This window comes from Ovis aries, chromosome 13, assembly GCF_016772045.2.
Source record: "Ovis aries strain OAR_USU_Benz2616 breed Rambouillet chromosome 13, ARS-UI_Ramb_v3.0, whole genome shotgun sequence".
NCBI classification, from domain to species: Eukaryota; Metazoa; Chordata; class Mammalia; order Artiodactyla; family Bovidae; genus Ovis; species Ovis aries.
The window spans coordinates 72751308-72775500 of record NC_056066.1 but is presented as its reverse complement, the minus strand read 5'-3'; the positions used below and the strand labels follow the sequence as shown (position 1 = coordinate 72775500).

At 45.8% G+C, this 24193-nt stretch overlaps 1 protein-coding gene and 1 long non-coding RNA gene across 4 annotated transcripts in view; one reads left to right on the top strand and one right to left on the bottom strand.

Moving 5' to 3' along the window:
* The window catches only part of HNF4A (hepatocyte nuclear factor 4 alpha), a 66716-nt gene that overhangs the window by 33628 nt on the left and 8895 nt on the right, over nucleotides 1-24193 (bottom strand). The gene's annotated exons all lie outside the window — the stretch shown is intronic.
* LOC132657645 (uncharacterized) overlaps nucleotides 1018-24193 on the top strand; it is a 30732-nt gene continuing 7556 nt past the window's right edge. The window contains exons 1-2 of one of the 2 annotated variants that reach the window (XR_009596125.1): nucleotides 1018-1219; nucleotides 5961-6256. This is a non-coding gene — a long non-coding RNA (uncharacterized LOC132657645). Of the gene's footprint in view, nucleotides 1220-5960; nucleotides 6257-24193 lie in introns of those variants that run through there. The other variant, XR_009596126.1, reaches the window with a different exon arrangement.

Genomic DNA, 24193 nt, shown 5'->3' with positions numbered 1-24193 from the left:
TGGCTACATAGTCAGCTGGAATCGGGACCCCTGCGCAGGAGAACTCCAGGGACAGCTGGCCCAGCCCTGAGCTAACCCTGGCCTCTTTGCCATCAACTCTGCAGCCCTTCTTTATCTCGGAACTGCCTCCCAAGGCTGTCAGACCCCAGCTCAACATGTTCCAGATCCCAGGGGAAAACAGGCCTTAGAGCTTACTTGGAGGTCCCACTCCTTGTCATAGATGGAGAAGCAGGAGCCTCAGGAAGGGGAAAGAGGGGCATTTTGAGAGCAATGTCCTGAGCAGCCAGGGGTTGGGGAGGAGGGGCGGTGGGCAGGGTGCTCAAGCCTATGGTGCAGACAAAAGGTAAGGGAGCTGCCATTCTGGACCACAGCATTTTTCTTTTCAATGACAATAATGTTTCCAGGAAGATTCTGTGCTAGGCCCGGTGCTAAGACCCTTCCACTCTTCTTAGCTGATCTGTCCCGCGTTGTAGCAGACACAACTGAGGCTCAAAGAGGTGAAGCCTCTTGCTTAAGGCCAGCCTGATGTAAGAGGAGGGGCTGTAACTGGAACCCCAGTCTGACTCCAGAGCTTGAGGGTTTCACCTACTCCTTGCTGCCTCCCAGAAAGAACCTCGGACTTCTGAGTGCTGGTGGCTAGTGGTTCCGTCGTCACGTTACTGCTGAAGCAGTCAGGGGTCTGAGAAGCCAAGGAGCCTGTCCTGGTGCATGTGCAAGTTCAGAGGCATCCTCCAGACACTGGCTACCCCAGGGCCACCAGGCATCTTCATGTGCCCTGGGTGCTCACGTCCCCACTGTCTCCAGCCTCTCCTCCCCCACCCATCACCCAGGGAGCGGTGCAGGGAACCAGGGACTTATCAAGACAGAGAACAAAAGTCGTGGGGGAAAGAAGCCAAGAGCCATCTCCACTCTGGGGTAGGGCCCTTCAGTTTCGCCCCTTTGAAATTTCAAATTCCAGTTTGTGGACAAAGTCCTAACTTTCTCACAATATAGGTCCCCAAACACTGACCAAACTCCAGTCTGGGCAGCCAGCAGGGCCCCGTGTGGCCTTTCGGCTTCCTTTGGCAGCTCTCGAGGTCTCGGGGCACCAGCTGGGGTCTGTCAGGTCATCCCTGCAGCCCCAGCCCACCCCTCAGGGACCCATGCCTCCCACCTGAGAGGACAGCCCTCTTCCTGGAGCTGGGATCTGTCACTGGCTGGTACCAACAGCAGATACCAGGTAGGCCCCCTCCCTGTTCCGGGCTTCTTTTCTCCCCCTAACACAGCTCATCCCACTCTCCTTGTCCTGAGTACAGGCCATGTTGGTTTAAGCCAGTCACGGAACTTCAAGACTGGACAGGGTGGCTCAGCCAACCCACCCATTTGGCAGATGGAGAAACTGAGGCCCCCAGGGGCGTGGCAGCCGTCAAATCTGGGACACAGATGCAGGACCCCTCAGTGAGCCCTGAGGATGGAGGACTCATGCTCAAGCTCATGCAGAGGCAGTGGGGTGGGGGGAGCACGGTCTTAACAAGAAGACCACAAGCCCCATGAGGAGCCCTTTGCTTCACTGCAGTCCTCAAGGGCCCTGGCAGTGCCTCCTACGGACCCCAGAGGGTGACCTGTCTGATCACTCAAGGACTGATGGCCACTCGCTCAGATGTCATGGAAGTATCGGGTGGGCAGAAAAGTTCATTTGGGTTTTTCTGTCAGATGTTATGGAAAAACCCAAATGAACTTTTTGGTCAACTCAATATTTCCGAGAGGAAGAGGAGGAAGCTGAGGGCTGAAGGCCAGTGGGCTTGGAAGGAAACATTTATGTGGTTAACTGATAACTAAGCCCCATCCTTGGGCCCCTGGAAGCCTCCTTCCTCCTTCTCCTCAGCATGATTAAGACCAACTTACCTGCTCGCTAATCATTGCTGAGCCTGTTGATTTTGCCTTAAAAAATTAACTGGGCATGAGTTTGCGGTTTGCCTCACCCCTAACCCTGCAAAGCAAAAGGCCTGGGTGGGCAGGAGGCCGCTGGGTTATGCAAGAGGCCATCAGCCTCCCCACGCACAGCCAGAGCCACCTCTTGCTCTCCAAAGGGTAGGTTTTGCTCAAGAGTCAACAGTCTGCTTGTTCCCCCTGCTCTGGGTCCTGAGCAAATTTGCTGTGTTACCAAACAAGAGATAAAAGCAGCTTGGGGGGCGGGGGGCAAGGTGAGGGGGAGAGCTTTCCAAACAGGGATGCGAAGCGGCGGCTTTGAGCTGCCATTCTAGAATCCTGCAGTGTCAGAGCCAGGGGAGCCCTTAGGAGGATGCGACCTGGGGCCTTTCAGATGGGTTCTGATGTCCTAGGAGCCAAGGGAGTCTGCGCCCAGGCCCTACTTCACCCCGTGTCTGCCTTTTACGGACACTGGTCTTTAATATTTCATTTCAAAATAGAGCCAGCTGCTAATAATGAGAATCAGAAAACCACCGGTTCAGCCTCATCATACAGATGGGGAGATGGAGGCCAAGTAGGAAAGTGACTCGTCCAGGAACAGAAAGTCATCCAGGGTCTCCAGCTAGGCTAGGGCAGGCAGGAGCTCTCTCCGGTACTCAGGGATGTATCCTGGATGTTAGCGAACAAAATGGCACTGAAAGGCCCTTCTTTGCTGTTTACCCTCCCTCCCAGGGCTGGCTGTAAGCACAGTGGTGCCTGAGAGCCACTGGGAAGGTCTGAGTCAGGGAGGAAGGGTGGGGATGAGGGTGTCACCTGGCCCAGAGTCCTGTGGGCCCTCTGAGAAGCAGTCATGAGCTGCAAACCAGAGGTTCAAAGTTATAACCTGTCCCAGCCACACCCTCTCTCTGAAGGCATTGGGCCACAGAAAAAGACGCAGAGCCCTGCCCTGACTCTCTCGACCTCGCTGAGTCTCAGTTTTCTCACCTATAAATTGGGAATAATGGTACCTAACTCATAAGGTTATCGTGAGGATGAAACGGAGTGGGATCTATGCAATGATAACCATGGCCAATGTTTACAAAGCTGTTTTGCAGGCTTTCACGTATTAACAGGCTTCCCAGTTGGCTCTAGTGGTAAAGAATCTGCCTGCCAATGCAGGAGACAGGTGAGACACAGGTTCAGTCCCTGAGTTGGAAAGATCCCCTGAAGGAGGGCATGGCAACCCACTCCAGCATTCTTGTCTGGAGAAGCCCATGGACTGAGGAGCATGGCTGGCTGCAGTCCACAGGGTCACACTGAGTTGGACATGACCAAAGCAACTTAGCACACATACATGCACGTAATAACTCATCAATCCTCATAACCACTCTGCGATGTAAAGCCAAGTTTTTAATCACCGTCTTATAGACCCAGGGCACAGAGAGACTGAATCATGTGCCAGAGCTCACACAGCTTCTAAGAAGCTGGGAGTCCACTCCAAGTAGTCTGGCTCCAGAGTCTGTGCTCCTAATCTCCAAGCCACCCTGCCCTTCCAGGGCTGGCATACGGTAAATGATCAATGAAAAGTGGTCAGTGTGATGATAAAATAAGCTCCATCCCAAGGCACATGTGGGCTGTGTGTATGGATTGTGAGGGCTGGAAGGAGGCAGAAAGAAGACCTATCTCTGGGCTGGAGTGGTCAGAGAAGGCTTCCTGAGGGAGGTGGCATCCTAGGCAGAGGAAACTTCCAGAACTGAAGAACATGGTGGGTGAGGATGAAAGGGCATGGAAGCCACTCTGGCTGGAGAGCAGGGCATTAGGGGAAATGCTGTCCGAAAGGCCCAAGAGGTAGTATAGAGAGTGTGGTCTAGAGAATGATCAGGAAGGAAGCCAGGAGGACTTGGGTCTGTGTAGGAGGGGCCTCCCTACAGGCTGCCTTCTACCAGGTGGCTTGTGACTTCTAGGCTGCCGCTGTTTCTGTCCTCCTGTGTACATTCCTCCCTCCCGGGTATGTTCCTGACTTTCTCTGCAGAAGTGACTTTGGGAGTTGGATGGGGCCTGCCCAGCTCTTGTTGGGTCTGAAGGGTGCAGGTCCTGGTATTCAGGTGAGGGATGAACTCACATCCCAGGAACCACCCTTGGTCTCCCACATCCTTATTCTGAGGAGCTCCAGGGATCTGCCTGGAGGCCACTGAGTTGAAATGTTTGGGACCCTGAGACTTAGGCCACAGTTGCTGTGTACAGTTGTACAGATGGCTCACTGCACAAAGGTTCTCTGGGTAAGGGAGCAAGTGGAGGTGGAAATCCAACCTTGTTCCACTTACCAAGCCAACTGCCCATGGAGATCTGTCTGCCCAGGGGTGGGGCACCACTCACTTATTTTCACAAAATATCCATTGTAAGCCCTGTTGTAGTTCTGTGTCCAGCTACTATGTGACCTTGGGCAAGGTCATTTCCCTCCGGGGCCTTGGTTTCCCATTTGAAAAGCTGTCTAGCATAAAGCATAGATTCAACCCTTCAATTCACCATTAGAATCACCTGGAACCTTTAAAAAATACTGATGCTCAGGTCCTGTCACAGTCCAGTGATTGAATCTAGGGGTGAGTGTGTGCTGGCTCTGAGTATTTTTTAAAGTTCTCAGGTGATCCTAATATGCAGCCAAGATTGACAGCCATCGTAGGAGGGCTTAAAATTCTGGAGCTGGAGAAGCCTCGATGTGTATCCGGGTTCTACAACCTCCTGGTTGCAATTGCAATAAGGCTCCATTCCCCCATCTGTAGGATGGGAACATGATAGCTTCCTCATAAAGTCAGAATGCCAATTCAGCGAGATGCTGTTCAGACAGTGTTTTGGCACTGTGGTGGGCCTGTAGGAAGCTCCTGATTCTTGGTACTGTTGACTATTAATTTGCTATTGGGAAAATGAAATTGGCTTAAAATTCAAGGGCCTTTCTAGGTCAAGGATTCAGAGACTCAGGGTCTGGTCCTAGATCATGGGTCTTCATATTGTCAACAATATGACATTAGCCAAGATGTCATTGAAGTATGAGCAATTGTTCTTACGGTTTGCTATTTTCCCCAATCTGCTAAAAAAAAAAAAAAGTAAATTTCTTTTTAAATTGCTACTATATTCACATGACTCAAAAATCAAAACAAAATAAAAAGTGCAGGGACCTCTCTGGTGGTCCAGTGGCTAAGACACCTCACTCCCAAAGCACAGGGCCCAGGTTTGAGCCTTAGTGGGGGAACTAGACTCCAACATGCCACAACTAAGATTTGGTGCAGCCAGATAGATAAATAAATCCATAATTTTGTTTGACGGTGCACTTGAGGAAACTTGTGTCTTCCCCTGCCTCCTGTCCACCAGTAGCTAACATATAAGATCATAAGATATCACCTCCCACTTCTTAAACTGTTCTGCATCTCACTTTGTTCATTTACCAGTATAACCTGGATATTTTCCCACAGCAAATGAGAATGAGCTTTGAGGACGGAAGGGTTGTTGCCCCCTTTCACAGGTGAGGAAACTGAGGCTCACAATGCTGAGTCAAGAGCATTTGACCTATGGCTACTTGGATTCAGAGTCAGTGTTTGTTTTCCTGCCCCAGTGTGGCCTTCCAGGAAGCCTGGCCAGCAGCTTTGGAGCGAGGCCTGAATTTCTCCAACCCAGGCCTGGCAAGAGGAGATGGCATGGGGATGGGTTCTCATGGCCCCCCACCTTGTCCAGGTCCTGAAGTCACAGAAGGGCTGGAGCGTGGAACAAAAAATGTCCAAGGTCATCCAGATAGTGACCCAGTGTGGGGATGTCCCCTGGATGGAACAGTTAGGGCCTGGTGGCCGTGCCCTCCAGTAGAGTGGAGCCTGCCAGGGACATTCTGGCAGCCTCAGACTGTGCAGGTGGTGGGGGAGGGAAGGAGGAGGTAGGGGAGGTGGGGAGAGAAGGGAAGCCTGGCTGATGGGACAGGCCCAGGGGAGAGGAGGCTGAGGGGACGTCATGCCTGGAGGTCAGGAAGGAGGATCTGGGATTCATGGTAGAGGGGGCAATGACATTTGAACCAAATGTTTTCTTCCCAGGCAACCCCAGGGCTCCCTCTGCATTCCTGAGTTGCTTCAGTTCACTGCCTGACTTTGGACAAGTCACTTTCCTGTTCTGTGCTTCAGTTTCCCTAAAGCAAAATGAAGCAGATGAGGAAGCTGGTCTTCAGGTAGCCTTAAAACACCCCTAAAAGACTCTGAGGTGGACTTCCTTTAGTGGTCCAGTGGCTAAGACTCTGGGCTTCCACTGCAGGGGCTGTGGGTTCAATCCCTAGTTGGAGAGGTTCCACATACCTCGAGGTGCAGCCAAAAAATAAAATTAAAAATAAATAAAATTAAAATAATGACTGTAGACTGCAAGGTATTTAAAAAAAAAAAAAAAAAGACTCTGTGAGGCTCCCCTTGCCGTGTTAAGGAAGTTTGGGTCTTGCCTTGATCAGAAGAGGGTCTGCCTGTCAAGGCCCTGGGCCTTCCTGGGATGGGGGCTGAGGTGACAGCATCTCTGCTGCTGCTGCTGAGTCGCTTCAGTCATGTCTGACTCTGTGCGACCCCATAGACAGCAGCCCACCAGGCTCCCTCATCCCTGGGATTCTCCAGGCAAGAACACTGGAGTGGGTGGCCATTTCCTTCTCCAATGCATGAAAGTAAAAAGTGAAAGTGAAGTTGCTCAGTCATGTCCGACTCTTAGCGACCCCATGCACTGTCGCCTACCAGGCTCCTCTGTCCATGGATTTTCCAGGCAAGAGTACTGGAGTGGGGTGCCATTGCCTTCTCTGACAGTATCTCTACCCTGCTCCAAAATCTATACTCCTCCCTTTGGCCCTGTGTCTCTCTCCCACCATCTCAGCCTCCTCTCCAGGTAGATGTGGAGTCAGGATCATACCTGAGGGGTCCCGGGGGAAGCCCTGGCCCCAGTCTGACATCCTCCTCCTGATGTTATGGGGTCGCACACAGCAGGCAACCTCTTCATCCTTAAGGGAGCTCCCGCAGCCACTCTGGCACCCAAGACCCTGTGAGGGCTGCCAGGCAGAGTTAATCTCTTAATACTGGTCACAATGAGATTTCAGGGATGGATGGAGGCAGTCTCCATGGAAACTGCAGACCAGCCCAGGACCCATGCAAGGAATTAGCCAAGGGCTCAGTCAAGGATTCCTAGAGACTCAACCCAAACAGAAACGGGAGACACAGCAGCCTGAACTCCCTTTTCCTGTTCCATACCCCTCGCTGTACTGTCTCAGTGCTCTCCCATTAAATTGGATGGAGCCACCTTCACAGGGACAGCCCTGTCACCTTTCTGGGCCTCAGTTTCTTCGTTCCCCAATTGGACTTATAATCCTTAACCCTGAGCCTTTTCTAGAAGAGTCAGGCTTCAGAATCTGCCAGACCTGAGCTTGAAGCTAGGCCTTTCCCACTCAGACTATAAACCCAGACCAGGCATTTCCCCTCTCCTAGCCTCAGTTTCCTTATCTATATAATGGGTACAATCACTGTGGTACCTGACTGGTGGGTACTGATGCTCAGTGACTGAGTCTCCTTCTCACCTCTTTCTGACTGCTCCTTCCACACTGCACTTCTGCCCTGCACTCCAGCCATTGCAGTTTTCAGAATCTCATAGCCCCTAACTTATCTCTGGCCTTTGCACACACCACACTATCTGCCCAGAGCAGCTGTCACACCACTCTCTTCACCTCCTCATCCTCCAAGTCCCACCTAGGTCATCTTCCTCCAGGCAGTCCTGCTGGCTTAGACAAGTCAGGGCTCCCCTTGGAGCTCCCACAGCCCCTATTACTTTATACCATCACAGTTCAATCACACAGTGGTTACTGTTTATTTGTCTGCCTCCTCCATTGGACGATGTCTCATTTTGCCCTTATAGTCCCAGAACCCAGCTGGCAATTAATATAATGGGTTGGATGGATAGATGAGTGGATGAAGAAATTTGTCCATCCAATCATTCGACATTTATTCAGGGCATTCTATGTGCACTATCGTGGGTGCTAGAGGTGACATAGTGAACAGTTAAGATCCCTCCCCGACAGGGCTGCCGTATTAACAAATAAAAGCATAGGAGGCCCAGTTAAATCTGAATTTCAGATAAACAGTGAATAACTCGTTTAGTACAAGTATGTACCAACTAACACCATTTCAGTTCAGTTCAATCGCTCAGTCATGTCCGACTCTGCGACCCCATGAATCGCAGCACGCCAGGCCTCCCTGTCCATCACCAACTCCCAGAGTTCACTCAGACTCAGGTCCATGGAGTCGGTGATGCCATCCAGCCATCTCATCCTCTGTCGTCCCCTTTTCCTCCTGCCTCCAATCCCTCCCAGCATGTCTTTCCCAATGAGTCAACTCTTCGCATGAGGTGGCCAAAGTTTCGAGTTTCAGCTTTAACATCATTCCTTCCAAAGAACACTCAGGACTGGTCTCCTTTAGGATGGACTGGTTGGATCTCCTTGCAGTCCAAGGGACTCTCAAGTGTCTTCTCCAACACCACAGTTCAAAAGCATCAATTCTTCCGCGCTCGGCTTTCTTCACATTCCAACTCTCACATCCATACATGACCACTGGAAAAACCATAGCCTTGACTAGAGGGATCTTTGTTGGCAAAGTGATGTGTCTGCTTTTCAATATGCTATCTAGGTTGGTCATAACTTTTCTTCCAAAGAGTAAGCATACATGTATTTTTTTTTTCATACTTTAAAACTTCAGTTGTTTTATCTTCCATTTCAAACGTAACTGTGCATTCTACACTGGATCTGGCCACCTTATTTTCTCCCTCACGGAACTTACATCCTGGTGGGGAGGTGCGGTGGAATCAGGAGGAAGTAAACAAAAAAAAAAAAAAGAATTTCAAACATGAGTTAAGTACGGTGAAGATAATGAAACAGCACAATGTGGATAGCGCCTGGGGATAGTAGGGGCCATCTGTGTACTGGGTGATCGCCAAGCTAGTGACCTTGACCTTTAAGGGACAATTCTAAGCTCTAGTGAGAGGCGACCTAAGAAAAGCCCTCTGAGGGTCATAAAGGAAGTGGAGGCTGGTAAACTTGAGAGAAGAGCTCTGAGGAGAGCTAACAGCGCAGCCAGGGCTCACCTGACAAGACTCAATTTTGCAATTTGGATCTGGGCCCTCACAAACCTTCGCGACCCCGCAGCCCCACCCCCTCGGCCAGTCCAGGTCCTCTGAGGGGCTGAGACAGGGGAAGGCGCCAAAGGGCTATACGAGAAGCGTGGCCACCTGGGCCGGAGCGGGGAGCCCTGACGCCATCCTCCCACCTCCGTCCCAGGGTGGCCCTTGGGGCGCAGGGTAGAACATGCGCGGCGCTGAGCCCGGGGTCCTCCGGGAGGAAGCCGCTTAGACGCTTCTCAGCGCCGCACTTTGCGTGTCCCGGGCTCCTCCTAGTGGCCAACGCAGGGACTACCGAACAGAAACTTCAAATAACGCACGGGCTTCACCAATCACAGCCTACGTCGTACGACTCGCCAAACTCGGCGAAAGACAGTTGGACACAATTCCCTGAGGTTCTATTTACGAGGCCAGCAAACTTTCCTCCAGTCACACACCAGCACGTGGTCACTGGACCAATCAGAACGCAGTATTTAAAAACTGGTTCCCCAAGGCCGGTTTCGCGCTCCCATTGCACTATCTCCCAAATTTGTATTCTCAATATCCGGTGCCAACAGGGTCCTAGACTTTGTGCGGGAGAAGGCAACGGCACCCCACTCCAGTACTCTTGCCTGGAAAATCCCATGGACGGAGGAGCCTGGTAGGCTGCAGTCCATGGGGTCGCTAAGAGTTGGACACGACTGAGCGACTTCACTTTCACTTTTCACTTTCATGCATTGGAGAAGGAAATGGCAACCCACTCCAGAGTTCTTGCCTGGAGAATCCCAGGGACGGTGGGGGAGTGGGGGGAGTAGGGGGTGTGGGCTGATGGGCTGCTGTCTATGGGGTTGCACAGAGTCGGACACGACTGAAGTGACTTAGCAGCTTAGCAGCAGACTTTGTGCAGGCTCTATGTGGAAGCCCATGTTTGCTTTCAGGGATATTTCTTTATCTTAATATTTAATGATAATGTATCATTAACTATCCTACCCCCATTATAAAAATTAATATGTGGAGAGTGGGGAAAGCATGACCTTTGGAGTTAAATACACCCGAATTGGATGTTTCCTAGCTTTGTGAAGTAGGTCAATTCACTTCACCTTCCTCAATCTTTAAAAAAGAACTCATCAGAAAATCCAGTTCTTCCCACCTCCAATAGTATCTCAAATTTTATCATCTTTTCATCTTCACCACAGTCAACCTTGTCCCCACAATTGTCACGTGGAAGTGTGGAAGGGAGGGAGCTCCCTTAGCAACAAGCAACATAACAAAGCTTTAGTGGTTTTACTTGGCTGCAGCAGCCCAAACCTCTAACCTGGTCTCATGTGCCATTAGTTAATCTATAGTGCTCTGGTGAAATGAGCTAAGAAGCCCTCCATATACACCAACCATACACAAACAATTGTGTTTGACTTCAATTTTAATAGAAACACAATATTTTCCTAAGATGGGACAGGGTGAGAAAACCAATAATTGACTATCCAAAAGTTAACTTTCTGGGGACTTCCCCGTGGTTCAGTGGTTAAGACTCTGCACTTCCACTGCAGGGAAGTGGGTTGGATCCCTGGTCTAGGAACTAAGATCCTAGAGTGAATGCTGGGTGGTGCAGTCAACACCCCACTACCCCAAGCAAAAAGAAAACAAACAAGACCAAAAAAGTTCTGGGCTGACTGTTGGGGAAGAGGAGAGGGGCAGTGTAGCAGAATGGTCAAGGCTACTGCTTTTGAAATATTAATGGTTCTGTTTACATAACTGTTCTACCCTGTGAAAATAAGTTCTTCAAACCTTATTTGTTTCATCTGTGAAACAGGAATCAATAAGAGGACCTCTTCATAGATGGTTTTGTGGAATAAATGTGATAAACCACATAAACCGAGTACATGGTTGCCCATCACGTTACTGTGTTATTTCAGTTCAGTTCAGTTCAGTCGCTCAGCTGTGTCCGACTCTTTGCGACCCCATGAATCGCAGCACACCAGGCCTCCCTGTCCATCACCATCTCCCGGAGTTCACTCAGACTCACGTCCATCAAGTCCGTGATGCCATCCAGCCATCTCATCCTCTGTCGTCCCCTTCTCCTCCTGCCCCCAATCCCTCCCAGCATCAGAGTCTTTTCCAATGAGTCAACTCTTCACATGAGGTGGCCAAAGTACTGGAGTTTCAGCTTTAGCATCATTCCTTCCAAAGAAATCCCAGGGTTGATCTCCTTCAGAATGGACTGGTTAGATCTCCTTGCAGTCCAAGGGACTCTCAAGAGTCTTCTCCAATACCACAATTCAAAAGCATCAATTCTTTGGCGCTCAGCCTTCACAGTCCAACTCTCACATCCATACATGACCACTGGAAAAACCATAGCCTTGACTAGACGGACCTTTGTTGGCAAAGTAATGTCTCTGCTTTTGAATATACTATCTAGGTTGGTCATAACTTTTCTTCCAAGGAGTAAGCGTCTTTTAATTCATGGCTGCAGTCACCATCTGCAGTGATTTTGGAGCCCCCAAAAATAAAGTCTGACTCTGTTTCCACTGTTTCCCCATCTATTTCCCATGAAGTGATGGGACTGGATGCCATGATCTTCGTTTTCTGAATGTTGAGCTTTAAGCCAACTTTTTCACTCTCCTCTTTCACTTTCATCAAGAGGCTTTTTAGCTCCTCTTAACTTTCTGCCATAAGGGTGGTGTCATCTGCATACCTGAGGTTATTGATATTTCTCCCGGCAATCTTGATTCCAGCTTGTGTTTCTTCCAGTCCAGCGTTTCTCATGATGTACTCTGAATAGAAGTTAAATAAGCAGGGTGACAATATACAGCCTTGACATACTCCTTTTCCTATTTGGAACCAGTCTGTTGTTCCATGTCCAGGTCTAACTGTTGCTTCCTGACCTGCATACAGATTTCTCAAGAGGCAGGTCAGGTGGTCTGGTATTCCCATCTCTTTCAGAATTTTCCACAGTTTATTGTGATCCACACAGTCAAAGGCTTTGGCATAGTCAATAAAGCAGAAAGAGATGTTTTTCTGGAACTCTCTTGCCTTTTCGATGAACCAGCGGATGTTGGCAATTTGATCTCTGGTTCCTCTGCCTTTTCTAAAACCAGCTTGAACATCAGGGAGTTCACGGTTCACATATTGTTGAAGCCTGGCTTGGAGAATTTTGAGCATTACTTTACTAGCGTGTGAGATGAGTGCAATTGTGTGGTAGTTTGAGCATTCTTTGGCATTGCCTTTCTTTTGGATTGGAATGAAAACTGACCTTTTCCAGTCCTGTGGCCATTGCTGAGTTTTCCAAATTTGCTGGCATATTGAGTGCAGCACTTTCACAGCATCATCTTTCAGGATTTGATACAGCTCAACTGGAATTCCATCACCTCCACTAGCTTTGTTCGTAGTGATGCTTTCTAAGGCCCACTTGACTTCACATTCCAAGATGTCTGGCTCTACAAAGTACTTTTCTTTGGAAAAGGATGCTCACTGTTCTTAGAGCTTCACAGGACAAGTTAGGACCAACAGTGGATTGTACAGGAGGAAGATTTGTGCTTAAAATGAAGAACATTTTTCTACTGGATACAATGGCACCACCCGGGGAAAAGTTGCTTCATTAAGTAATGAGTGTTCTGTCACTAAAAGTGACAAGCCCAAGCTGAATGACCGTCAGGGAGGATGGTGAGAGGATTCTTCCAATGGATCAAAGGTTGAATCAAAGTAGCATTTCCTAGGTGCAAAAGCCTTAAACTAGGATCAAAACCAAATTCGTGTTGGAAAAACTGGATATTCACATGTGAAAAAAATGAAGCTGGACTCTTAGTTTACATGTATAAAATAATTAACACAAAATGGGTTAAAGACTTAAGTGCTTTTAGAAGAAAACAGGAAGAAATATTCATGATGTTGGATTTAGCAATGATTTCTTGGAGATAACACCAAAAGCACAGGTAACAAAAGAAAAAAATACATAAACTGGACTGCATTGAAAAGAAGAATTTTGTGCACCAAAGGACATTATTAAGAAAGTGAAAAAGCAACCCATGAAATGAGAGAAAATATTTGTAAATCATGTCTGATAAGAGGTTAATATTCAGAATATATAAAGAATTCCTATAGCGCAACAACAACAAAACTTGATTTTAAAATAGGCAAAGGATTTAAATAGATATTATTCCGAAAAAGATGTACGAATGACCAAGAACCACATGAAAATATGCTCGACATCACTAATCATTGCTTGCTTGCTTGCTTAGTTGTGTCCAGCTCTTTATGACCCCATGGACTGCAGCCCACCAGGCTTCTTTGTCCATGGGATTATCCAGGCAAGAATACTGGAGTGGGTAGCCATTATGTCCTCCAGAGGATCTTCCCAATCCAGGGACTGAGCCCTCATCTCCTGCATCTCGTGCACTGCAGAATTCTTTACCTGCTGAGTCATCTGGGAATTCTAATTATTAGTGAAATGCAGATCAAAACTAAGATAAGATACCACTTCACACCTATTAGGATGGATATAAGAAAAAAAAGATAATAAGCATTGTTAAGGATGTGGAGAAATTGGAGCCCTTTCTCACTGCTGGTGAGAATATAAAATAACACAGCCACTGAAGAAAGCACTATAACAGTGCCTTTAAAAATTAAAAATAGAATTACCATATAATCCAGCAGTAAAACTTCTGGGTATATACCCAAAATAATTGAAAGCAGAGCCTGGAAGACATATTTTTATACCATTTCACAGCAACGCTATTTACAATAGGCTTCTCTGGTGGCTCGAATTATAAAGAATCTGCCTGCAATGCAAAAGACCTGGGTTGGGAAGATCTCCTGGGAAAGGCAATGGCAACCCACTCCAGTATTCTTGCCTGGAGAATTCCATGGACAGAGAAGCCTGGAAAGTACAGTCCATGGGGTTGTTGCAAAGGAAAAACTAACACACGCACACACAAAGGCAGAAGCAACACAAGTGTCAATGAAAACCAGAATTTATATATACAATGGAATATTATTCAGCCTTAAAGATGAAGGAAATCCTGATAAATGCTACAACACGGATGAACCTTGAGAACTCTTTGTAAAGTGAAGTAAGCCAATCACAAAAAGACAAATGCTGTATAATTCCATTTCTAAGGGCACTTTGAGTAGTCAAATTCATAGAGTAGAATAGCAATTGCTAGGAGTTGGGGGGAGGAAGGTCAGTTCAGTCGCTCAGTCGTATCCGACTATTTGCAACCCCATGGACTGCAGCACTCCAGGCTTCCCTGTCCATCACCAACTCCTGGAGCTTGTTCAAACTCATGTCCATTGCGCTGGTGGTGCCATCAAACCATCTCATCCTCTGCCGTCCCCTTCTCCTCCCACCTTCAATCTTTCCCAGCATCAGGGTCTTTCCCAATGAGTCAGTTCTTCACATCAGGTGACCCAAGTATTGGAGCTTCAACTTCAGCATCAGTCCTTCCAATGAATATTCAGGACTGATTTCCTTTAGGATTGACTGGTTGGATGGTGCAGTCCCATGAACTGTAATCTGCCAGGCTCCTCTGTCCATAGGATTCTCTAGGTGAGAATACTGGAGTGGGTTGCCATTTCCTTCTCCCAGGGAACTTCCCAAACCAGGAATTGAACCCGGGTCTCTCATATTGCAGGCAGATGCTTTACCAACTGAACTATGGGGGAAGGCCCCTGGGAGGGGGTTATGGAGAATTATTTTCTAATGGAGACAGATTAAACAATTCTAGAGATGGATGGTGGTAAAGGGTGTATAATAATGTGAATGTACTTGATGCCTCAGAATTGTACATTTAAAAATGGCCAAAATAGCAAATTTCATGTTGTAAATATTTTAACCACAATTTTAAAAAATTTCATCAATGTATAAAATATATGTATTTCATCCTGACAAATTTAGGTTTAATTCCAGGAATGCAAGAATGGCTTAACATTAGAATATTAATAAATCAACAGACTAAAAGAGGAAAAAAAAAAGTGATTATCTTAGTAGATGCCAAAAAGCAATTAAGACAATTCAACATTGTGATTAAAAAACAAGCAAAATGTCTAGCTTATTTAGAACAAACTTAGATAAAAGTTAAAACTTACCTACCAAAACCCTAAAGCAGATATACTTAAAAGGGGCAAAGTGTCCCTGATAAATGTCAAGAATAAAACAAGGTTGCCCACTGCGGCAGAGGCTGCAAGTTAACTGTCCTGTGTTATACTGTCTCCTTGTTTTCCTTTGTAACATAACCTTCAATTTTCATTTGAATATAGGGTTACCCCTCGGAAAAACTTACCTCAAACTTTCCTTAAAGCTAGGGGAGATGTGAATATGTTCTGGCTGATGAAGTATAATCAGAAATGTAATGAGGGAACTTCCAGTAAAGTTGTGGGGAAAAGGGACATGTGAAACCTGCTTCTACTTCTTTTCCTTGCCTGTCTCTTGCTCCATCTTTCTGCCTGTAACATGGCTGTGTGGTCAGATCTCTGGCAGCCATTCTGGACCATGAGGATGAAGACTTCCTGCGGATGAAAGGAACATGGGTTCCTGAGGACTGCTATGGGGAAGAGCCACCATACTAACCTTAAACTGCCTACCTCTGGACTTTCATAACCTGAGGAACAACCTTCTGCTGCTATTTTGTGGCTCAGCTACTCATAGACAAAGTAAACCCTATTTGAAATACTCTATTTCTATTTGATATTTTACTAGAAGTCCAAGAGATGCAATAAGCAGGAAATTAAAACATCTACTAAGAGAATTTAATACAATTGCTGGCTACATTTTCAGTGTGTCAAAAGCAGTTGGTTTGTATACACTAATATCAGCAAAAAAGAAGATTCAATTTTAAAAGTATTCATGATAGCAATTATTGCTAAGATTAATCTAACAAAAGATCTTTATGTATTAAAATTATTGAACTTTATTTAAAAAAATAAAAGCACACCTATATAAATGTATCATGGTCAGAAGGATTTTTAAAAATGAGTTAAGGGAAACTTCATCAAAATGAAGTCAGAAGGCCAGAAGGGGGAGCTCTCATATACATACTGTCATACTACAGATCCCAACTGGAAGAGATACACCTTACATTTCCAGAAGGAAGTGACACTACTTTACTACAGGAGGAAAAAAGATTTTCCCCTTGCCTGTCAACAGTGTAGCCAATCAGAAACGAAACTGTCACAACTCAGCCAATGAAAAGCCGTTATACTTCCAATTTCCCCTTTCCTCTAATGGACTATTTATAACAGCCCATCCCAACTTCCCCTTCTTCTCTATAGAAGACTTTCTTCTTTGCTTTATGAGACTTCCACGTGGTTTGCCATAGTTGCATGTCTCAATTGCACTTCTTTGCTGCTCCCAAAGAAAACCCATTTTGCTGGGAAAAATAACTGACTAGTTTTATTGTCTTCATTATGCATAGCTTCATTATGCAGAGATGTCGGTTCTTCCCAAATTAACCAATAAGTTCAATGTAATTTCAATTAGAAGGCCAAAAGGACAAAGACCTTTAGCCCTGCACTTGGAAAATTGCAAACTCTCAAAATACAGTAGTTGGCTTTATTGAAATCCAGTGGAGACAAATAAGCCATTGGTCTCCAAACTTTGTCCTGTCCTGTTCAGTCTCATCTTCAAATTTATATGAATGAGCAAAGAGAATAGACAAGATCACTTTTTAAAAAACAATTATAATATGAGGAGAGTATGCTCTTTGTAGGGATTCACAACCTCCAGCCCAAAGACCAGTACCTCCTGTCAGATTAACAGTGGCATTAGATTAGAAATTAAATTCACGATAAAGGTAACGCGCATGAATCATCCTGAAACCATCCCCCGACCCCAAGTCATGGAAAAATTGTCTTCCATGAAACTGGTTGCTAGTGCCAAAAAGGTTGGGAACTGTTGCTACATAAAGCCAGAGCTTCACTGTCCAATATGATAACCACTAGCCACATGTGGCCACTGAACATTTGAAATCTGGTTAGTTCAAACTGAGATATGCTGTACGTGTAAAATACAGGTTGTATTTGGAAGACCTAGTACATGAAACAAGAAAAATACCTCGTTAATTATGTTTGATTGATTAGATCATTGAAATAAACATTTTAGCTATACTGGAGTGAATAAAATAGTATTAAATAATTTTAACTATTTCTTTTTTTCGACTTTTAAGAAAAATGAAGTGTTTTGTTTTAGTATAATTGTAGATTCACATATCTTTTTTTTTTCTCATTGTTTGAAAGTGACTACTAGAGATAAGTGGAACAGTATAGAGAGCCTAGAAATGGAGCTACGTGTGTTCAAAAATGAAAGACAAAAACAATGGCATTGTATAACCAACAAGGACCTACTGTATAGCACAGGTAACTCTGCTCAGTATTCTGCGATAACCTAAATGGGAAAAGAATTTGAAAAAGAATAGATATATACATTGTACAGCAGAAACCAGCACAACATCGTAAAGGAATTATCCTCCAATTAAAAAATAAATTTAAAAAAGATACATGATGTATAACTGACTCACTTTGCAGTACACCTGAAAGTAATACACATTGATAATCAGCTACACTTCGCTATTAAAAAAAAATTTAATGTAAAAAAACTAACACTTAAAAAGCAGTGGCATTGCAGAGCAGTCAAGAAAGGGTGTCCCAGTCAATAAATGGTCTGAACCAACTGGTTATCCATATGAAGAAAAATATAATGGCATCTCTATTTCATATAGCTCACAAAATCAATTCCTAAGGAATAAAGACTTACGTATAAGAAATGAATTTAAAAATGATAGAAAACATATAGCAGAATATCTTAATGATCTCAAGGCAATGCAAAAAACAAAAAAAGCACACAGCATAAAGGAAACGATTAGTAAATGTACTAACTTTACTTATAATTTAACTAAAATTAACTGCAACTGTAAACTTCTGTACAACAAAGATACTCTAAAGAGAGTGAAAAGATGAGCGATAGATTAAAGGCAGTTTCCACTAATACAACTGGAAAAAGCATTTGTATCAAGAATTCATAATCCCTTAAAATAGTTAAGGTAGATAATGCAATAGGAAAATGGGCAAGGGGTAGAAACAGGTACATTCAAATGGCAAAAGGAACTTTTGCCTCTCCAGCCATATGGGAAATGCAAATTCTCATTTTCCATCCGTCATCGTTCAGAGTCAGGGCAGATGAAGATGCCAAGCAACTAAAACTCCTAGCTGCCACGGTCCGGAAGCGGTAGTTGGCAGGCAAGACTGACCAGTTTATCAACATCTCGTCAAAGTAAAGATGCTCATTGCCTGAAATCCAGAGATTCCACTCCTACACATAATCCTAGAGAAAATTTCACCCACACATATAAGGCTGCTCTCTGTAGCATTGCTTAAAATAGCGAAAAACTGGAAACAACTCCGTCATCCAAAACTGGAATAAATATACTTTGGGATATTCATTCACAGCATTTTCAGTGAGTGCTCTAGTGCTGCCTGTAGAAGCATAGGAAGATCCAGAAAAAAAAAGAAAGTTGTTGAAGGATATGGACAACATTTGAATAACTTTTCCAGATAGGCAAAATAATGCTATCTATCTATCTATCTATCTATCTATCTATCTATCTATCTATCTATAGTATTGTAGCCATGTAGAGCAAAAGTATGAAAACTTGTCTATGGTACTTCCCTGGTAGCTCAGTGGTTGAAGACTCTGTGCTCCCAATACAGGAGCATGGGTTTGACCCCTTGCCAGGGAACTAAAGATCCCCTGTGTGCAAAGCAGTGTGGCCAAAAGTAGAAAAAGAAAAAAGAAAAATCATGCCTAGCAATGATGCACAGCAAAAGTTGACAGGGGTCAACTCTGTCAACAAGCAAGGGCTCAGGGAGGCATACAGGTGGCAGGGGACAGGGGGGTTCATATCATTAAAACAACAACAAAAAAATGAATCTCATGAAAATATGGTCATGTGCGTAGGATTTGACAAAACTGAGTGATGGGTACATCCATGTTCACAGTATTATTCTACTTTTTTGCAACATTAGGAAATATTACAAATTTTTTTAAAGGAGAAAGATAGTGAAAAAAATTAAAGATCTTTCAAGGGAATTCCCTGGCAGTCAAGTGGTTAGGATGCTGCGTTCCTACTATAGGGGGTGTGGGTTCAATCCCTGGTTGGGGAACTAAGATCCCACGTGCCATGGGGCACAGTCCAAAAAAAACCACTTAACTGTCTTTCTATATACCAACAACAATCAGTAATGTACTTGTTAAAATCACAATATTTAAAATATCAATACATTTTTTCTTAAATCTAGGAATGTATTAAGCTATAAAATGTCTCTGTGGTAGGGCAGAGAGAGCTTTCTGGGTGTTGATGTTTTCAAGGGGGCTCTGTGATGAATTAACGTGCACACATTGGAAGCTTCTCTTGGAGTGCCCAAGGCATTCATTTTCTTGTGTTAAGGGCTCTGAGACGTTCTCTGATACTGAAATTTATACAGCTTTCTAGGTCAGTCCTGGTGGTTCAGACAGTAAAGAATCTGCCTGCAATTCGGGAGACCCAGGTTCGATCCCTGGGTTGGGGAGATCCCCTGAAGAAGGGAATAGCTGCCCACTCCAGTATTCTTGCTTGGGAAATCCCATGGGCAGAGGAAGCTGGCGGGCTACAGTTCATGGGGGGCCGCAAAGAGTTGGACATGATTGAGCAACTAACAGTTCTGAGCTGGTATTTTTCAAACATCTCAAGATAGAATACTCTCAGTCTGAATGGTTTCACCTTGGGAAAGGCTGACCTAGTTACCTTCCAGTTTCCTTCCACTCCTCAGCATCACTGTTCTGCCACTGACTTGCCAAATCACCTTTCATCTTGGGATCTCAGTTTACTAAAATAGTAAATGGTGTGTGAAGTTTAGACTCTAAGATTCTCTTCCCTGTTCCCAGCTCTAAAACCTCACATTGGAGCCCAGCCTTATAGAATGACATTTCCACTCAATTTTATTCCTTTTTGCTCAATTAACATTTTTATGACTTAACTGAATCAAGTTCATGGTAGAAGAATTTTTAAAATGCACAGAAGTGAAATAAAAAGGAATTAAATCTATTACACATACCAACATGGGCCCTTCTGCAAAAGATATGATGATCGCTAGCATTTATGGAATGTTTGTCCAAAGCATTGTGCTAGAATAGAACTATTCTTATCCTCATTTTATACAGGCAGAGACTGAGGGTCAGAATGTAAAGTCACGTGTCCAATATCACACAGCTTAGAGAGCTCTCACCCAAATCTTCCTAAATCTGCAGCACAAATTCTCAGCCACTACCAAATAAGACCTCCTACAGTGATGAAGGGGGTCTTCATCACTGTGAGATTCCTTTTCCTCCCGGCCTCCTAAGTCCTTCCAAATTCTCTCATCTCAGAGGCGTCCTGGGAGGAAATTATCTCCTCCAAAAACAAAAGCAGAGCCTTCCCAGTAGAAGGCCACGTGTCCCTCCCCCATATTCAGTCCACCTTATCTCTAGAAAAACTGTGAATTGCTGTTGAGAGGGGGAAAAAATCATCCTCTCCCCTCCCTAATTCTACCCCCAAAATCACAGGATTTGGAGGTAAATTCACAGGCTGGAGAGAGAAGAATAGGTGTATAATTAAGTTTTAAATTGACTATTGTTTTATGTGAAAGTCTGATAAAGAGAACACAATGGCTGCCCATGGAGGATGGGAGATGAGATTTCCCAAGTGTAGAATTCTAGAAGACAAGTTTTGAGTTCTAGAGCCTGGGTCCCCACCACCACCACCCCACCCCCGACCGGCAAGCAACAAGGTTGAGGACACCAGAGAAAACTGTGAAGTGGGGAGAAGACCCAGCCAGGGATGGTTGGCTTGAACTGGTCTATTCAGAACGGGAAACGGAGGCAGGATGAGTTAGCTGCTGTATTAACAGAAACTGAGGGGCGAGAGCTGCAGTGTCCAACAGAAATGGAATGTGGACCACAAATTACAAATTGTAATTATATATAGTTGCATATATACAATAATTATAATTGCAAGTTATATGTAGTTTACAATGTTCTAGTAGTCACATTAAAAAAATGGTAAATCTATGAAACAGGAAATTGCGCTCACAAATACTGGGTTGCCCCTTAGTCGCAGCAATCGGGGGTCCCAAACTCAAGTATCCTCAATGTCCAGTAGAGGTTTATGGAGCAGATAGAGAATAAGCAAATTTCACACTTCCCTATAAGAAAACACAGCAAATATAATGGCTCGTGTTTATTAATATAATTTTAATGTAGAGACACTAAGGAATGGTGGGGACTGTGGCAAACTAGTGGAAGCCTAAATTAGCTCCAGTGGACATTTGTCTTGTGGTTACGGGGGTTCAGTGTTGCTAGAGCTTCCAAGTTTTTGAAAGAGGCTGGAAGTTAGGGTTTTTAAAGGTTAGCAGTTAACTGAAGTTTTATATAAACACAAAACAAAATTGGGTGGTCTGGATCTCAATCTCTGATCTCCTTTAAACTTTTGGCTACATTTTACAGAGGAGGAAACTGAGGTTCAGAAGGGTTACATTTTTTCCCAGCACACAGTAGAGACAAAGAACTGGCCCTTTGGGTCATTCCTGGTACTTCTGCTAATAATCAACTTTGGTTTTTCACTCTTCCTATTGAGAATTCACTTCTATCAGCCTAGATAGCATATTGAAAAGCAGAGACATTACTTTGCCAGCAAAGGTGGTTTTTCCAGTGGTCATGTATGGATGCGAGAGCTGGAATGTGAAGAAAGCTGAGTGCCGAAGAATTGATGCTTTTGGACTGTGGTATTGGAGAAGACTCTTGAGAGTCCCTTGGACTGCAAGGAGATCCAACCAGTCCATTTTGGGGGAGATCAGCCCTGGGATTTCTTTGGAAGGAATGATGCTAAAGCTGAAACTCCAGTACTTTGGCCACCTCATGTGAAGAGTTGACTCATTGGAAAAGACTCTGATGCTGGGAAGGATTGGGGGCAGGAGGAAAAGGGGACGACAGAGGATGAGATGGCTGGATGGCATCACTGACTCGATGGACGTGAGTCTGAGTGAACTCCGGGAGATGGTGATGGACAGGGAGGCCTGGCGTGCTGTGATTCATGGGGTCGCAAAGAGTTGGACATGACTGAGCAATTGAACTGAACTGAACTGAACTGAACTGATTGAGAATTCACTAGGTGCCAGGTTCTGGCCTGACCATTGATACTGTGAGGGAGGTACTGTTTAAGACACCAGATTTAGAGAAAGAAACCAAGGCTCAGAAAGGTGGAGTAGATTACCTAAGATGCCAGTGTCAGGCTTGAACCTGGAGGTAGATTTAATGACAAGACTCTCGCTGTGAACCTCAGTCAGAGACCAAGGAGGCTTGGTGGTTTCCACCCTGGGGCCGCTTTGAAGCGCCAGGGGATGTGGGCTAGCAGCATCCTGCAGCCCCACACTTTAAACCGAGGGCTTCCTTTGTATGATTCCTGCAAACTGGCTTCCAGTAAGATTTTGCTTAAAGAAAGAATGCCGCTGCCGTTTTTTTTTTTTTTTTAAGCTTGAAAACCACTGACCAGCCCACAGTCTCTTATTTACAGGAGAGGAAATCGAGGCCCAGAGGTGGCAAATGTCTGAGGTCCTTCTGCAAGTCGGGACCAGAGCCACGACCAGAACTGGGTTCCAGTGGCCAGGCCCTGCCCGGGAAGCTGCCCACAGGGTGTGCCAGGGCCTCCCTCCCGCTCCTCCCGGCTCTGCCCAGGGAAGGGCCAACTGCTCTCTGTCCCACCACCTCCTCTGACTTTCCTCGTGCCTGTTTGGGTAACTTTTTGACCTGTTCCTTCACACAAGCTCTCCCTGAGGCGTGGCTCCCTCTATTGCTTGTCCCGGGGAATCCTGGGGCCTTGGCTGTGTGATGGCCCTGGCTTGGCCAGCCCGGTGGCAGACAGTTGTCAAACAGGCGGCTGTCTGGGCGGAGGGGGGACTGTTTACCCAGGGCCGGGCCCAGGCAGGGGCTTGCAGCTTCCTGGCCCATCCGGCCCCTCAGCGCACTGACTCAGCTGTCCCCTTCTGACTCTGTTCATTCCACAAATATTTATGGAGCGCCTACTGTGTGCCAAGTGCTGTTCTACATGCTGAGGACGTCGCAAGGCAGCCAGATTCCCTGTCCTGATGGACCTTCCATTGTAGTGGAGGAGACAGATGATAAATGAATCCACAATTCCAGGGCTGTAGAGGATCACAAGATTGATAATGATGACTGGAGGAGGGGCCATCTGAGATGGGGGTGGTCAAGGAAGGCCACTCTGAGTAGGGGACATTGAGCTAAGAGCCAAACTTGGGGAGTTCCCTGGCCATCCAGTGGTTAAGAATTCACCTTCCAACGCAGGGGACGTGGGTTCGATCCTTGGTTGGGAAACTAAGATTCTACATGCCTCAGGGCAACTAAGCCCATGCGCCAGGACAAGAGAAGCCCCCCACGGGCTGTAGCTAGAGAAACTCCAAGTGTCACAACAGAGATCTTGCCCAACGGGGTGGGCGGGGGCGCGGGGGGAACAAGGAGAAGACATCAATTTGGGGAAGATCTGGAGAAAGGGTGTTCCTGCCAGTTGTTGCTGTTGTCGTTAGTCACCAAGTCGTGTCTGACTCTTTGTGACCCCATGGACTGCACCCCATCAGACTCCTCTGTCCAAGGGATTTCTCAGGCAAGAATACTGGAGTGAGTTGCCCATTCCCTTCTCCAGGGGACCTTCCCAACCTGGGGATCAAACCCATGACTCCTGTTTGGCAGATGGATTCTTTACCAGTGAGCCACCTGGGAAGCCCTGGCAGAAGGAACAGCCAGTACAAAGGCCCTGGGGAAGGAATGTGCTTGGTGTAACTGAAGGATCCTAGGAGGGCCCAAGGGGGCTGAAGTGGAGTGAGCAAAAAAAAGGGAGAAAGACAGGAGAGGCCAACAGAAGGGCAGATGGCATTTAGGGGGCCCTTTAGGTGAGAGAAAAGCGCTTAGCTTTTCTTTTCAGCGTGACACAAAACAATTAGAAGGTGTTCAGCAGAGATTTTAAATGCAACTGGATCCTGAACTTCTAACTTTAACTCTGCCATTTCCTTCTGTGGCTTTCTGTCCCAGGACTCTTGTTTTAAAGTACAGTTGAGGATGTTTGAAATACTGTTTAATTATTCCCTTTCCTTC